The following is a 16,075-nucleotide window of genomic DNA, read 5'->3' as shown; positions in this document are numbered from 1 at the left end:
AAAAAAAAAAAAAGACAGAGACTGGCAGATGGCATGGAGTTAAGGATTCTGGACTCCCACATGGCTGACCACGGTTCGAGTCTCGGTTTCCATCTCTCTCACTTTGTCCTTCTCTGGTCAAATTAAAAAATAAATAATTATTTCAAAATAATGACATTATTTTTACTAATGTATTTTATTTAGCCCCCATATATCCAAAAGGTTATCATTACAAGTCATCAACACGAAATATACTAATGAGGTACTTGACCTACTTTTTAAATTCTAATCTTTAAAACCCTGTGAGTATTTTATACTTACATATTATCTCAATTCAGACCAATCACATTTCAGCTGCTCAGCAGGCATATGTGGCTAGAAGCTTCCATATTGGACACCACAGTTCTAGGTTGACTTCCTATCATACTAACCTGGCTTCATTCACTCTGTTACAATTAGGTATAATAGGTAAATCAGTAATCAACTTATTTACTGAACAAATATCCTAAGAGAATCTACCATGTTTCCAGCATTGTTCCAAGAGGTGGGCACACAAAGATGAATTACAAATCGCCCCCAAAAGACCACAGTGCAGGATGAGACAAAGACATGTAAACAGTAATCATATAATAAAAGATGTATATACAAATTGCTACAGGAACCAACCAGTTCTGTCTGGGAGGAACCAAGAAAAGCTTCAGAGAGGAGGTAAGGCTTTATAGATCAGCCTTGAAGAACAAGTAGAAGCTGCCAAGCAGAAGAGGAGGAGGTAGGACTTCCCAGGTGACAGGGACAGCACATGTTAAAGGCAGAAATGTATGAAAGAACATGTCACTTTATGAACTGCAAGTAATTTGCTCTGATCAGAAATTCTGTGTGTAAGTGACTGACCAGAGGTAAAGAGGTGATCAGGCCTCAGTCCCAGAGAACCTTAAGTGCAGTGAACCATTTAAGATTTGTAAGTGAGGAACCAGCAGATGATGTAATGCTTAAGTCACTAGACTCCCACATAGTGGACCGTGGTTCAAGTCCTGGACCCAGAGGCTTAAAACTCATGCAGGCCGCGTGTGTGTGCGTGCATGCCAAAAATCCTGAGGAGAATGGAGAAGAGATGTGGCATGGCCATCCCCCCTGGGGGGGGGGTGATTTCTCATTTTCTCTCTGTCTCTCTGTCTCTCCAGTGAGCATATGCGCCCTATAGCAAAAATCTCTAAAAAAAAAAAAACCAAAAAAATTTATAAGGTGGTATGGAGATTAAGGCACTGGATCCCACATGGCCAACTCTGTGGTTCAGTTCCAGACCCAGCAGCTTGAAAATCACATGGGGAAATGGGGTGGCAGCTGGCAAGGTGGTTAAGATGCTGGATCCCCACGTGGCTGACCACAGTTCAAGTCCTGGACCTGGTGGCTTGCTTTCTCACTTTCCCTTTTGCTTTCACTCTCTGATCAAATTTTAAAAACGGAATTAATAATAATAAATAAAATTAAATAAATTGTGGGGGATAAAGCTTTTTGCTTTAGGGTGTGTGTGCTTGCTGGAGAGAGAGAGATACAGTGAAAGGGAAAGTGAGACATCACCCCTCCAGGGAGATGGCCATGCTGCAATCCCTTCTCTGTTCTCCTCCTGGGATCTTGGGCATGCACACACACATGCTCATAGTAAGTTTCAAGCCGCTGGGTCTGGGACTCGAACCACAGTCAGCCATGTGGGAGTTCAGTGATGTAACCATTATGACCATTATTGATCCTTCTTTTTCTTTTTAAAAAATAATTATTTAGGGACTATCTGGTGTAGCGATTACATCCCTGGACTCACACATGGCCAACCACGGTTCAAATCCCTGACCCAGTGGCTTGAAATTCACGCCAGGCATGTGTGCATGCGTGCCTAAGATCTTGAAAGGAGAATGGAGGAGAAGGAACTGCAGTGTGACCATCCCCCCTGGGGGGGGGTGATTTCTCACTTTCCGTCTCTCTCTCCAGCAAGCACATGTACCCTACAGCAAAAACTCTCCAAAAAAAAAGAAAAAAATACCATACCAGGCACATGTGTTCAAAATTTTGACAGGAGAATGGAGAAGGGATTGCATCATAGCCATCCCACCTGTGGGATGGTTTCTCGCTTTTCCTCTCTGTCTCTCTGGCAATCGCACGTGCCCTATAGCAAAACTTAAAAAAAAAAAAAGTCATTTATGGATGAAGAAATTAGAGCTCAGAAGTGTGACGGTCTAGCTGCACTGGTGCAGCAGTAGCATAATCCTCTGTGACACGGAGGCCACATGAGACACCCTGAGTTTGCATCCAGGGGCTCCCTGTGCACTCCAGGCACATGTGCACGTGCCCACGATCTGACTCAACTGAGGCTGGAGGTGGATGGTGGCGTGAAGGCCCTATTGAGGGTTCTTTCTGCTCTCTCATGGAAGAAATAAATAGAATTTTAAAAAATATTTTCTTAAAGAAGCTAAATGACTGGGACCATCTGGCAGCTTAAAACTCACGCCGGGCACATGCATGTGTGTGCCCAAAATCCTGAGAGGAGGACGGAGGAAAAAGGATTGCACCGTGACCATCCCCCTGGGAGGCAATTTCTCACTTTCTGTCTCTGCCTCTCTGGCGAGTGTACATGCCTTATAGCAAAAATCTCTCTCTTAAAAAAAAGATGATTTTGCCCAGGTTAAAAGGGCTAAGAAGACAAAAGGCAAATCTGATTCCCTATTTTCTGACTTTAAGGCACTAAAATCACAGTATCACAGCTGACCAACAGCAGTGCACCACGTGTGGAATCTTAGACAGATGTGGTGGATGCAACCCAGGTTTGGTCAGTTGACCCACTGCTCAAGAGGCGCAGGTACAGGGTTCTGCTCAAGGCAGATCAGTAATTATTTTGTTTGAAAAGAGGGTTGTATGTAGCTTTTCTAAAAAAAGGTATTCAGGAGGACCAGCAGATGGTGTAATGGTTACATCGCTGGACTCCCACATAGTCAACTGTGGTTTAAGTCCCGGATGCAGCAGCTTAAAATTCATGTGGGGTACGTGTGCATTCGGGCCAAAAATCCCAAGAGGACAATGGAGAAGGGATTGTGACATTGCTGTTCCCTGTGGAGGGTGATTTCTTGCTTTCTGTGTCTCCGTCTCTCCAGTGAGCCACCCATACCCTATAGCAAAAATCTCTCTAAAAAAGAAGAAAGGTATTCAGGGGGCCAGCAGGTGGCATGGTGGTTAAGGCACTGGACTCCCATATGGCTGATTGGGGTTCGAGTCCTGGGCCTAGCAGCTTGCTTTCTCACTTTCCCTCTCTCTCTGGTCAAATTTTTTTAAATAAATAAGTAAAATTAAATCTTTTTTTTTTTTTTAAGTATTCAGACAGGAAAGCTGTTTATTTTTAGTTTTTGTTTTCTTAGGATTATGACTCTTGCAAGGTCTATAATAATGCCCATTCCCTGAGAGAAACACAGTGCTTTGTAGTGTCAGTGCAGGACCGGTGACTAATCACCCCAGTAACGTGACTGCTGCTGCCATGGAGGGGAAGTAAAAACAGAACTTTAAGGAACTCAGTTACACGGGAAGTGGAAACTATGAGAGATTGTTACTAATCAGGAACTGAGATGCCACAGATTAATGATTTTCCTGGAAGAGTAAAGTAGAAATCAGCCCACCCTTCACTTTAAAAAAATCATTATTTAACTTTACATATTATTATTATTTAATTTGCTGTAGGACACATGCACTCATCAGAGACAGAGAGAGAGGAAGAGAGAGAGGAAGAAAGAGAGAAAGCCGGGTTTGGGACTCAAACTGCAGTTGGCCACTTGGGAGTCCAGTGCCTTAACCACCATGCTACCTGACAGCCCCCAAACTTCACTCCTTAGACCCCAGCTCCACGACTTCTGCTTTTTTCCCTTTTCTTTCTATTTTTTTAAAAAAATATTTTATCATAGTTTCTTTAATTGTATTTTTTATTATCTTTTATTTAATTTTTGCTATAGGGCATGTGCTCTCACCAGAGAGAGATAGACAGAGACAGAAAGGGAAAATAAAAAAGCAAAATATCAGGTCCAGGACTCAAACCACAGTTGGCCATGTGAGAGTCCAGTGACTTAACCACCGTGCCACTTGCTGCCTCTTACCCCCCTTTTCAAATGCTTGTTTCCCACTTTTTATTGCTGGATAAAAGTTGCGGTCATGTTGTTACGACAGGCTATATATTTAGACAAATGTACCAGGGCAACTGGATGGGCCTGAGACTGCCCAGGCAAGATTGTGGTGCTCAAGTGGGTAGGGTCCCTATGGCCCTGTTTGGAAAGGGAGCCAAGGAGAGGCCAGCCCACCCAATAAAACACCAGTGGGAAGGCCCAGCCTCAGTGGCATATTCTGCTGAAACACTATGCTTCATAGGCTGGAAAGCCAGGGTTCAACTCCCAGTCCAATCTACAACCCTGTTCCCTATATCCCAGTGACTCAAGACGCTGAGGCAGGAGGATTCCGAGCTTGAGGCTGACCTGGACAACATAGTGAGACCTTGTACACCCCCCTACACACACACACACACACACACACACTACTGGAAGGATCTCTGGATCTGGGTCTCCTTAACCTCTTTCCAGCATCCAGGAATGACTGAAATTGGGCTGTGATTATTTTATTTATTTATTTTTGGTGAGAGTTCCTTGCTATAGGGTACATGTGGTCTCCAGAGAGACATGAAGCAAGAAATCACCCTCAGGGAGGATGGCCATGCTGCAGTCCCTTCTCCTCAATTCTCCTCTCAGGATTTTTGGCATGCATGCACACACGCCCAGAATGAGTTTCAAGTCACTGAATATGGGACTCAAACCATGGCCAGCTATGTGGAGTCCAGCAACATAACCATTACACCATCTGCTGGTCTCTCATCTGTGGTTATTTTTTTTTTAAGAATTATTTTATTTAACTTTATTTATTTAAAAAAATTTTAAAGAATTACTTTTATTTAACTTTATTATATTTATTCATCCATTTTAATTTGACCAGAGAGGGACAGAGAGAGAGAGAGAGAGAGAGAGAGAGAGAAGGAAAGTGAGAAAGCAAGCCACCAGGTCCAGGACTCAAACCACTGTAGACTACGTAGGAGTCCAGCATCCTTAACCACCATGCCACCTGCCAGCTCCTATTTATTTAAATTTGACCAGAGAGGAACAGAATGAGTGAGTGAAAGAGAAAGAAAGAGAGAGGGAGAAAGAGGGAAAGCAAGAAAGTAAGCCATCAGGTCTGGGACTCAAACCGCAGTTGGCCATGTGGGAGTTCAGCGACCAAAAGATAGCTGCATATCCAGCCCCCAACACAGTGCCAGGCACAGAGCAGATAATTAATGTTAACTGAAGAGGGGAAAGGAAAAAGGAAGAAAAGAAGCAAGAGAAAAAAGGAGAAAGAAGAAGAGAAGGGGAAGGAAAGAGTTGTGTAGGAATCAGTGATAAAATAAAAAGGGAGAGGTAAAGTGGGTATGTAGAAGTTGGTATGTAGTTGCCAGAGGAGGTATGCAGCTTTGTCCTTGGTTTCCTAGCAACCAAAGCAAAGGAGGGAAACAAAATCGTTATAACATTCAGTGTCCATAAGATAAAAACAGATCTGCTGCTCAGAAACACTCTCCCTGCTCTTCTTAAAGAGAACACAGCGCCATATAGTCTGAACTCAGTGACATTCCTGCAATAAATATAGAGTTAAATTCTGAACAGTTGTTTCTCAGAACATCTTCAGTGTTCTACCCTCCTAATAACACTCACTGTGGGGGCCAGCAGGTGATGTGATGGTTGAGTTGGATCCCTACATGGCTGACAGCAGTTCAAGTCCTGGAACTGGCACCTTGAAAATCATGCTGGATGTGCATGTGTTTCCGCCCAAAATCCTAGGAGTATGGCGAAGGGATTGTGGAGTGGCAATCTCCCCCTGGGCGGGGTGATTTCTCATGTTTTCTTGTTTTGTTTTGTTTTTCTTTTAGAGCTTTTTGCTATAGAGGGAGCCTGTGCTCACCAGAGAGACAGAGACAGAGAGATTGAAAGTTAGAAATTACCTCCTGGAGGGATGGTCCTGCTTCAATCCCTTCTCCTCCAATTTCCTCTCAGGATTTTAGGCATGAACACATTCATGCCCAGCCTGAGTTTCAAGCTGCCCAGTCCAGGACCCACAGTGGGCCATGTGGGAGTCCAGTGCCTTAACCACTACACTACCTGCTGGCCCAATTTCTCACCTTTTCTTTATCTATCTTTTTTTTTTTTTAAGAGAGATTTTTGCTATAGGGCTTATGCACCTGCCAGAGAGACACAGAGAAACAGAAAGCGAGAAATCAACCACTAGGGGGGATGGCCACACCGTAATCCCTTCTCCATTCTCCTCTTGGTATCTTGGGCATGCACGCACATGCACCCTGCGTGAGCTGTAAGCTACCAGGTCCAGGACTCAAACCATGGTCAACCACATGGGAGCTCAGCAACATAATCATAACATCATCTGCTGGGTCCCACCTCACCTTTTCTTAAGCTCGAAAAATACTTGAGTCTTCAAGATGGAAAGTGTCCCCTGAACAAAATTAAAAGAAAAAAGTTTAAACTTCCATCATCAAGGTTCCCTGTCCTCTACCCTGGTCTACTCATTGCTTTTATCTTACTATATAATTTGCATGCTATAAAATTTTCTTAGGAATTATATATATTACTTATGACCTGTTTCCCTCCACTAGCTTGTAAACTCCAGGAGGGCAGCAATATTTGATTCGTTTACACCTTAAATAGTGCCCCAACAGACAGGAGTAAGATGCATCACAAGTAAGCCCAACCGTGGTGAGGCAAGTGGGAGAGCCTCACTGCATGGGGGCTGAGGCCCAGCGGGAGACCTGGGCTCAGCTTCCAGCCCAATCTAAAAAGGCTGGGCACGGTGGCACACACCTCTGGTCGTAGGTAACTTGGGGACTGGAATGGGAGCATCAAGACATGGTGAGACTGTCACAATACCTCTCGTGGTCTGGCTTCATAGTGTAATGTGTAAGGCAACTGGGTCCCACATGTCCTACCCTATAGTTCGAGTCCCGTACCTGGCAGCTTGAAAAACGTGCTGGGCACGTGTGCATGCATGCCCAAATCATGAAAGGAGGGAGAGATGCAGAAGGGATTGTGGCATGACCATTCCACATGGGGGTACTTTCTCCTCTCCTCTTTCTCTCTCTCTTTCTCTGGTTAGTGTACACACTCTGTAGAAAAAAAAAAATTAAATATATCTTTCTCCCTTTCTTTTTCTTTCCTTCCCACACATACTCTTTCTCATACAAAAAAGAAAAAAGAAAAACCCAGACTTGTCAAATTGAATTAAAATCTATACTAATCTTGGCAAAATTTCATAGCTCCAAATATAAATGGAAAATCCTAAAACCTTTGATATTTTCTACAAAAGAATATGAAACAGAACTGTCATCTAACATTAACAACACTGAATCCTAGAAAAGAGTAGCTGATCTTCATATTAACAAAGAAATAAATCTTGCATCTAGAATTCTAAATGCTTCTGAAGTGCCAGTTACTTTTATAAACAGTAATAGGGCATTCTGAGACAGGCAAGAACTCAGAACATTTACAATCCATGCTCCCTAGGTGACAAAGTTCTTCCAAACATTTTCTAGCAAAAATAAAATTACATCAAAGTAAAAAGACAACATGATATGAAAAAAAAAAACCCTAAAACCCCAAAGAAGTGAAAGAAGGCAGAAGAAATTTAGATGCTTCATCAAATTAGGATGCCCAAAAGGATCTCCTTGGACTAACAGAATTTCAGTGATACAGGATTTACATTTATTAATATTCTCTGGCTCCAATCACATTAATTGGTTCTTTACGGGGAATATGCTATTTCAAAAAGTTTTCCATATTTCAAATGTGTGTGTCACATGTGTTTGCTAGGAGGGAATTTGGATTGATTAGGGTCTTTGGTGATTCAATAAAATGTGGGGGGGAAATGGTATAGAAAGCAAACATAGAAAACAGTCAGTGTGGGAGGAGAACAGGAGATAGGGAACCAATGATGGGGGGAAAAAAGCAAAACATACAGAAAACAAGAAATGGAAGATCATTTGCTAAGAATAACATATTTGTTGATGTGCTTGATTGAGACAATATACAGTGTACTCTAGATGGAAAATCTCATTTTGTATGCTGTAATGATGTACAGTGAATGAAGGCAAATAAATAAATTGGGGGGAAAAAAGTTTTCCATATTTCAAACGATAGGCAAAACATAGAAAACCAACTTAGAATTACAAAATGAAATGTAAATACTATAAACCTTTATCCTGTAAGACTGAGGGGGATGGGTGAGGCAGAGAAAGTGTTTCAAATCCTTTTTTTCTTTGGATTATTTTATTTAACTTTATTCATCCATCCATCCATCCATTTATTTATTTATTTATTTTATTTTGACCAGAGAGGGAGGGAGGTGGGGGAGAGAGAGAGAGAGCGTGAGAAAGCAAGTCACCAGGTCAGAGAATTGAACTGAGGTCCACCATGTGGGAGTCCAGTGCCCTTCACCACTGCACACCTGCCGGCCCTTTAAGTCTTTTTTTCTTTAATTGCAAAAGGGCATGTACACTCAAAGTGGGGAGTACTTCCCAGTGGGGCATGGTCATACTACCATCTCCTCTTCTCCATTTCTCCCCCCTGTCAGGATTTTGGGCATGTACATACACACATGCACACACACACACACATGACCAGCCTCTGGGTTCAAAATACAAACAGCAGTCAGCCATGTGGGACCTGGCTCACTTAACCACTAGGCTATGGGGCCAGCCCCAAATTCTTGTTCTCAATACAAGGCTTGTAAATCTATTTTATTTTTAAATTTTCCTTCCATCCTTTTAAGGTTGTTTCCATAGGGTACCTGAGCTCACCAAAGAGAGAAAGACAGTGAGAGGGAAGGTGAGAAATCACCTCTAGGGGCTATGGCCATGCTGCAATCCTTTCTCCTCCATTCTCCTCCCTGGATTTTGGTCATGCAAGCACACGTGCCCAGCATGTTTTCCAAGTCACCAGGTGTGGGACTCAAACTGCAATTGGCCATGTGGGAGATTAGCACCCCAACCACCATGCCATCTGCTGGCCCCTGTAAATCTATTATTTTTGTAAGTACATGCATAACTTTGATAGAATACATAAATAAATAAAATTTGTACTATGGCATAATACCACAATATTCACATCATGTGTGAATTTTCCAGCAAGATTATAGAGACAGGTGTCTTTGCATAAATATTCAGGACACTATATTTCCCAAAGGCATCTCTTAATCCTTTGATATGCAAATCACCCTCTCTGAAGCAAATCACCTCTCTTTATCCTTGTCTCTTTGTTCTTCATGTGTTAAGGGTTTTACAATCAAATTCTCATTTTGTAAATAAGCCATTTTCTGACATCAGTTTAATCAGCTTCAGGAAATCCTGCAATCTTACAACCCAGAAGAGGCTGACTATGAGAATACAGCCATGGATTCAGTGGGCAGGGATGGATCCAGGGACTGATCTAGTGGGGACTAATTTCATAAGTGACCATTGCGTTAGTGAATATGTATTTTTTCACAATGAACAACAGATCCCATATGGTCAACGAGGGGTTGAATCCCAGCCCCGGACTTGAAAACATGCTGGGCAGGTGCCTACACACCCGGGAGCCTCATGGACTAGAGAAATGGGGTTAAAGGACTATGGTGTGACAGGCCCTGCAGGCAGGTTCTTCTCTCTTTATCTCTCTCTAATGCATATGCATGTGCCCTCTGGCTTTAAAAAAAAGGTGGAAAGGGACCAGCAGATGGTGTAATAGTTACATAGTTGACCGGAATCCCATATAGTTGACCGCAGTTCAAGTCCCAGATCTGGTGGCTTAAAACACGCCGGGCGTGTGTACGTGTGTTCTCAAAATTCAGAGAGGAGAATGGAGGAGAAGGAACTGGCATAGCCATCCCCCTAGGGGGTGATTTCTCACTTTCTGTTTCTCTGTCTCTGTCTCTTCAGTGAGCTCATGTGCCCTATACCAAAAAATAAAAACTCTCCAAAAATAAATACTTTTTTAGAAAAGGAAAAACAAAAAAAGTAAATAGAATTAAAGTATGAGTTTATTTTGGTGCAAAAAATATATAAAATACATGAATAGTTTTTTCATAATACTCATTTTCCATAGGTTTTTTTTAAAAAGGATTGCTTGTGGTTATGTGTGTGTGGGTATCAGGTAAGAAACTAGTAAAATGGAGACTTAAAGTCACATGAGAGAGGGTGGAAATATAGTCTAGCAAGACAGCTAGGAAAGAACTCCAAAGCAAAAATTAACCTTGAGGGACTGGCAGATAGCGTGGTGGTTTAGGGCCCTGGATTCCCATGTGGCCGACCGCGGTTTGAGTTCCAGACCTGGCAGCTTGCTTTCTTGCTTTCTCTCTCTTTCTCGCTCCGTCCCTCTCTCGTCAAATTTAAATAAATAAATAAATAAATAAAGTTAAATAAAGTAATTATTTGACAGAAAATTAGCCTTGAGAAGAAGGGGAACTCCTGAGGCTGTTGGGAAAAGGATAAGCAGACCTGCTTAGAGCTGGTAGGTCTAGTTTCTGTGGGCTGGGAAATGAGTGAAGATGGGCAGAGGTAAATGACGTGTTCACGTCATCAGCCTGGTCTATATTTACTTCCCTGTTACCGCAGAGGCAGCATATTCCAGTGATGTGGACTCTTGAAACCCAACCCGCTGCCTTGAGTTTCATTTCTGGCCATGGCATGCTTTTTCGTGGAAGGTCGTATTTATATCACTGCAGCGACTCACAGCAGCTGTGCTCGGTCCACGTGGCTTATTTAAAGGACTCAGAGCGTGGGGGACAGATAATTCCAGCTCTTCGGGTCCTTGGAGCCCGACAATTATTTTCATTAACATAACAACCTTGGTAAGAGAGAATAAACTGGACTCATTTTAGTTGTTTTTCTTATATTATTTTACTGCATCAAAATAATAGGTCAGGCAGCTAGTAATAAAAGCACAAATGGACAGTTAACAAAGTAGATGAAAAAAGATCACAATGACAAAAAATTAATCAGCAATTACAGAAGGGTAAATTTGAGAAATGAGGTGCTGTGTATTAAATAATTAAAAGTGAAAGGCAAATTATTAGATCCGTGTAGGGTAGACTTTAGGAAAACAGTAATATAGACTTCACAGTGAGTATTTTTATTTTGAGAGATTTTTGCTATAGCGCACGTGCACTTGCCAGAGAAACAGAGTCAGAAAGTGAGAAACCACCCCCCAGGGGGGATGGTTACACCATAATCCTTTCTCCTCCATTCTCCTCTCAGGATCTTGGGCACGCACGCACACGCGCCCGGTGTGAGTTTAAGCCACCAGGTCCAGGACTCAAACCACAGTCAACTACATGGGAGTCCAGCAATGTAGTCATTATGCCATCTGCTGGTCCCAATACTTAATATACATATATATATTTTTTTTTTTTTTTTTTTGTGCTCTCGCCATAGAGACAGAAAGGGAGAAAGCCCCCCCCAGCGGGGATGGCCACACCACAATCCCTTCTCCTCTATTCTCCTCTCAAGATCTTGGGCACACACGCACACGCGCCCAGTGCGAGTTTAAGCCACCAGGTCCAGGACTTGAACTGCGGTTGGCTACATGGGAGTACAGCAACACGGCCATTGCGCCATCTTCTGGTCCAAATACTTAATATATTTATTGATATTATTGTGATATCTAAATAAGCTGTCTTTAGACGGCCCTGACTTCTGTTTCTATTTCATTAAGAAATCTTTCTGCCCTGCACACATTTCTTTAATTAATTAATAAGCCGCTGGGCATCCTTTCAGCTAGTTAAAAATCTAATGTTTAGGGCACCAGCAGATCGTGTAATGGTTACATTGCTGGACTCCTATGTAGTTGACCGTGGTTCTAGTCCTGGACCTGTCGGCTTAAAACACACCAGGCGTGTGTGCGTGTGTGCCCAAGATCCCGAGAGGAGAATGGAAGAGAAGGGATTGTGGCACGGCCATCCCTCCTGGGGGGTGATTTCTCTCTTTCTGCTTCTCCGTTCCTCTCTGTCTCTCCAGAGAACACACATGCCCTATAGCAAAACTCTCTCTTAAAAAAATTCTAATGTTTAGTTCAGTCTAGTGGCCTAAGAAAATACATCTTTTTTATGGGGTCAGATAAAGGTGGAGAAATTTTGATAGAAGATGACAGACTCAGGAAGTTGAGGATTCCATAGGCTCCAGAGTTGTAAGAAAACTAGCAGGATGGCAGTAAGAACAGGCAGGCCTAGGGCCCTGGTGCCAGATAGTGCCAACAGATGCTTGGGGTAAGGAACCAAGGCTCCGGTGGCTACACGCCTCAGCTTCCTCCCATCATCCCTAGAAAGCTGAATCAGAAGGAATATTATTGCCTGAGGGAACCTATGAGATGGGAACATTCTGCTTCCCAAGTCCAAAAAAATAAAGGGCACGCATGGACCAGCCCCCCCGCCCCCGTTCCCGCCTCTAGTCCCGATGTCAGAAAAAAGTTGCCAAGATTCTGGCTGGGATGGGGAGACGTGTCCTTGTTCTGTCAGGTGGGGTCACAGACTAAAAGTGTGTATCAACTGTTGAATATACTCTCCAAACACTTCATGCTATGGAACAAAGTGTCACCAGCTCTAGAATTGCCAGTTAAATTGTTGGATAAAAACCATTCAGACGGAGGCTAGCCAGTGGCATGGTGTTTAAGGTGGCTGGAGTTCACATGGCTACCTGTGGGATTTGAGTCCCGGACCTGGCAGTGTGCAAAACATACCAGGTGCGTGTGTGTGCATGCCCAAAATCCCAAGAGGAGAATGGAGGAAAAGGAATTGCAGTGTGATCACACCCCGTGAGGGGTGATTGGTGATTGCTCACTTTCTCTCTTCTCCATCTATGGCAAAGCTAAAAAAGGAAGGAAAACCTTTAAAAACAAACCAACTCATTCAAGCCCAGAAGAATGGCTCCTAGGTGAGGCAGCAGAGAGATTCTGACATGGAAACCAGGCAGATCTGAGAAAGAGCTAGTCAGAGACTCAGAACTTGAACTCTCTCTCTCTGGTCAAATTTAAATAAATAAATGAAGTTTTTTTTTTTTTTAAAAAAAAAGAAAAGAAAAGACAAAGACTTTTGGTATAGGACCTGTGCCATTGCTGGAAAGACAGAGAAACCACCCTCAAGAGGGGATGTTCACGCTGCAGTCCTTTCTCCTCCACTCTCCTCTTGGGATCTTGGGCATGCACGCATGTGTGCCCTTTGTGAGTTTTAAGCTGCTGGGTCCAGGACTCCAACCATGGCTGACTACATGGAAGTCCAGTGACGTAATCATTACGCCATCTGCTGGTCTCCCTTCTTTACTCTCTTCTTAAGGAAAGTGCTGACTGTAGTGAGTGAAGTTGGTGTAGAGAAGAACCTCTCAGAGAAGGACAAAGAGGAGGTAGCAGGCTCACAGAGCAGCCAGGAGGGGCACCACCATTCGGCGAGACTGTGACCATGCACAGTAGCACGTGGTGGCCGAGCCGGTGGAGAACATGGTGGGCATAGGCCGTTGGGAGAGGAGCCTGAGACACGGGACTGTCAATGCAGGAGGGGTGGAGGTGGGTAGTCAGAGGGACATGCCCTGTTAGAGCCTGAGGGGCTGACGTGGCTGGCAGGATGGCAGAGGGAAGCTGACTGCTGTGTTACTGCAGAACATGGTTAATTTGGCTGGAGGTGGTCGGCGTGGTGGAGAGATGGGATGCAAAGATGGTGGCAAACTGGGCCGGCTGGCAGCATGGTGGTTAATGCCTGGATCTCACACAGTCAAGCGTCCCTGGACCCAACAGCTTGAGAAACACACTGGCCATGTGTGCATGCATACCCAGAATCCCCAAAGGAGGGAGAGATGGAGAAGGGATTGTGCCATGACAGCTCCCCATGGGGGGTGGGTGCCTTCTTACTTTTCCTCTCTACCTCTCTCCTGTGAGCACACATGCCCTCTGGCAAAATTTAGAAAAAAAGGAAAAAGATAGTGGAAAATCAAACTGCTTTGCACTAGGAGTGATCCTCTTCCCGTCTGTTCATTTTAATTCCTGGGGCCATACTGGCAAAGGCCTCTCAAAAACTCTTGACCCTGGAGAGCCAGGGGATATTGGCTGTCAGAACTTAGGTCGGCCACATCTTTCTACGCGGTGTTAATTCTCAGCTGGAAAAGGTGAAGGGCAGGAAGAAATGGCTCAATCAGCTCAGAGATCTTAGCAATAAGACTACTGTGTATTAGTGGTGTCAGAGTGAGGTTCGGTCAAGGCTGGGGCTGGTTTAAGATTGATAAGAAGGGTCATTCTGAACCCTTCTGACTTTCATCCCTCCTTTCTTCCCTGGAGCTCAAATTCGGGTCACAGGCATAATAGCAGCCTTATGAGTAGAGGGTATTATTTCACATGCTTATCACTCTGCTGGACGCGTAAGCCATTTTCTGCCTTTCGCTTCTTGACCTCTGCTTCTATTTATACCTACAATACTCATCCTTTCACAGAGAGGGTGATCCAATAGCAATCCTAAGGGCATAATAGTTGCCTTTACGCTTACTGAAATGTCTTTTCTTTCTTTAGCATTAAATTATTTTCCAAAATAGATCTATCCCTCCTTCTTTCTCCTGACTGCCTTTTCTAGAATTTTACTAAGTTATTTTTCTTTCTTTGTTCCTTTTTTTTTTTTTTTGCTGGTAGGTCTTTTTCTTATAAAGTCCTCACATTTGTTCTAATTATAAAATAGCACACATGGTGACATATATTACTTTCTTAGGCTGGATTCCAGAAAGCAGTGACAAGCAAAGAAAGAACTCCATAAGTAAGCTGAATTTAGTCTAGGGGATGGTAAATTGCTTTCACTGCTGCATTTTAAAAAAAGAAATCTAGCATATAGCAAAGGAAGCTTTATTTCTAGCTGAGCAGGCCTCGATGGGCTTTCCTCTCCTACTAAACTATACGCTTCCTTGAAGCAAGTACTATGTTCTAGTCGTCTTTGAAATCTCGCCTCTAGTGCCTTGCGATGAATGTTGAGCTGAATTTAAATTGCAATTTAGTCAGATGAAAAGTAATAGCTAAAAGCATTTCAGAGGAAGTCAAGGAAATAAACTACATCTATGGCACAGCCATGCCTAGTGCCCTTTCTTGTAGCTTACTAGGCAGCTAATTCAAGATTTTTATCTAGTCAAATCTCAGGATATTTTTACTTAAATCAAAACAAAACGCTTTCCCTCAAATAACAAAAGAAATATAAGGGGGTGGGGGTGGGGGTGTCATTCACAATCCCATGACCCTGCAATATATCAAATTAGTAACAACAGTCATACTTTCAACCTTTTTATATGTAGTCCATATGTGTATCAGACACTTAGAACAAACAGCATCCTCTGAGCCCATAGGACAGAATGGTGTGCTATCCATACTGTTCTGGAACCTGCTCTTTTCACTCCGTTTCACGGGGTTTTCATGTCAATTAGCCTTTTCGGTGGATATTTATTACTTCATCATATGGCTGATTGTATTGTAATTTACTTAATTACCTGCCTAGGTTTGTTTCCGTTTTTAAAAAATTATTACAATACTTTGCTATCCTTGCTTTTATTTCTATCACCCGCTCTTATTTCTTAGGGATAAATGACCATAGGTGAAACAGCTGAACAAAAGATACGTAGGTTTTAAACTGTGGACACATATTTCTGAATTGCTCTTCAGAAAGATAATGCATGTGTGTGTTTCCTGTTCATGCCCTTTGCTCATTAAGAAGAGGGGAGGGGAGTGGGAGGATATTCATCTTATTGATTTGTAAAAGGTATTTATATGTTAAGGATATCATACCTTTGTCATCAATCTTGCAGTTTTCCAAATTTGTCTTTCTACTTTTTAAATTTTGCTTTATTTATTTATTTATTTTATTTATGAGAAGAGAGAGACCAAAAAAAATTAAAAAAGGAAGCAGGGAGATGGGAAGAGACAGAGGTAATTTTGATAGGGCCTTTTTTTTTTTTTATCACAGTCTTCCCCCCCCGCCTCCCAATTAGCTTGCATGACAG

At 42.9% G+C, this 16,075-nt stretch overlaps 1 protein-coding gene across 2 annotated transcripts in view; it reads right to left on the bottom strand.

Moving 5' to 3' along the window:
• The window catches only part of TM6SF1 (transmembrane 6 superfamily member 1), a 59,090-nt gene that overhangs the window by 39,212 nt on the left and 3,803 nt on the right, over window positions 1-16,075 (bottom strand). Inside the window, exon 1 of one of the 2 annotated variants that reach the window (XM_014589486.2) lies at window positions 6,482-6,504. The exons of the other annotated variant lie outside the window; for it this stretch is intronic. The gene's annotated coding sequence lies outside the window, so the exon portion shown is untranslated. Of the gene's footprint in view, window positions 1-6,481; window positions 6,505-16,075 lie in introns of those variants that run through there. 2 annotated transcript variants of the gene reach the window in all.

This window comes from Tupaia chinensis, unplaced genomic scaffold (assembly GCF_000334495.1).
Source record: "Tupaia chinensis unplaced genomic scaffold, TupChi_1.0 Scaffold000359_1, whole genome shotgun sequence".
Lineage (NCBI taxonomy): Eukaryota > Metazoa > Chordata > Mammalia > Scandentia > Tupaiidae > Tupaia > Tupaia belangeri.
Note: the sequence above shows the minus strand (reverse complement) of the source record. Positions and strands in the feature narration are given on the sequence as shown.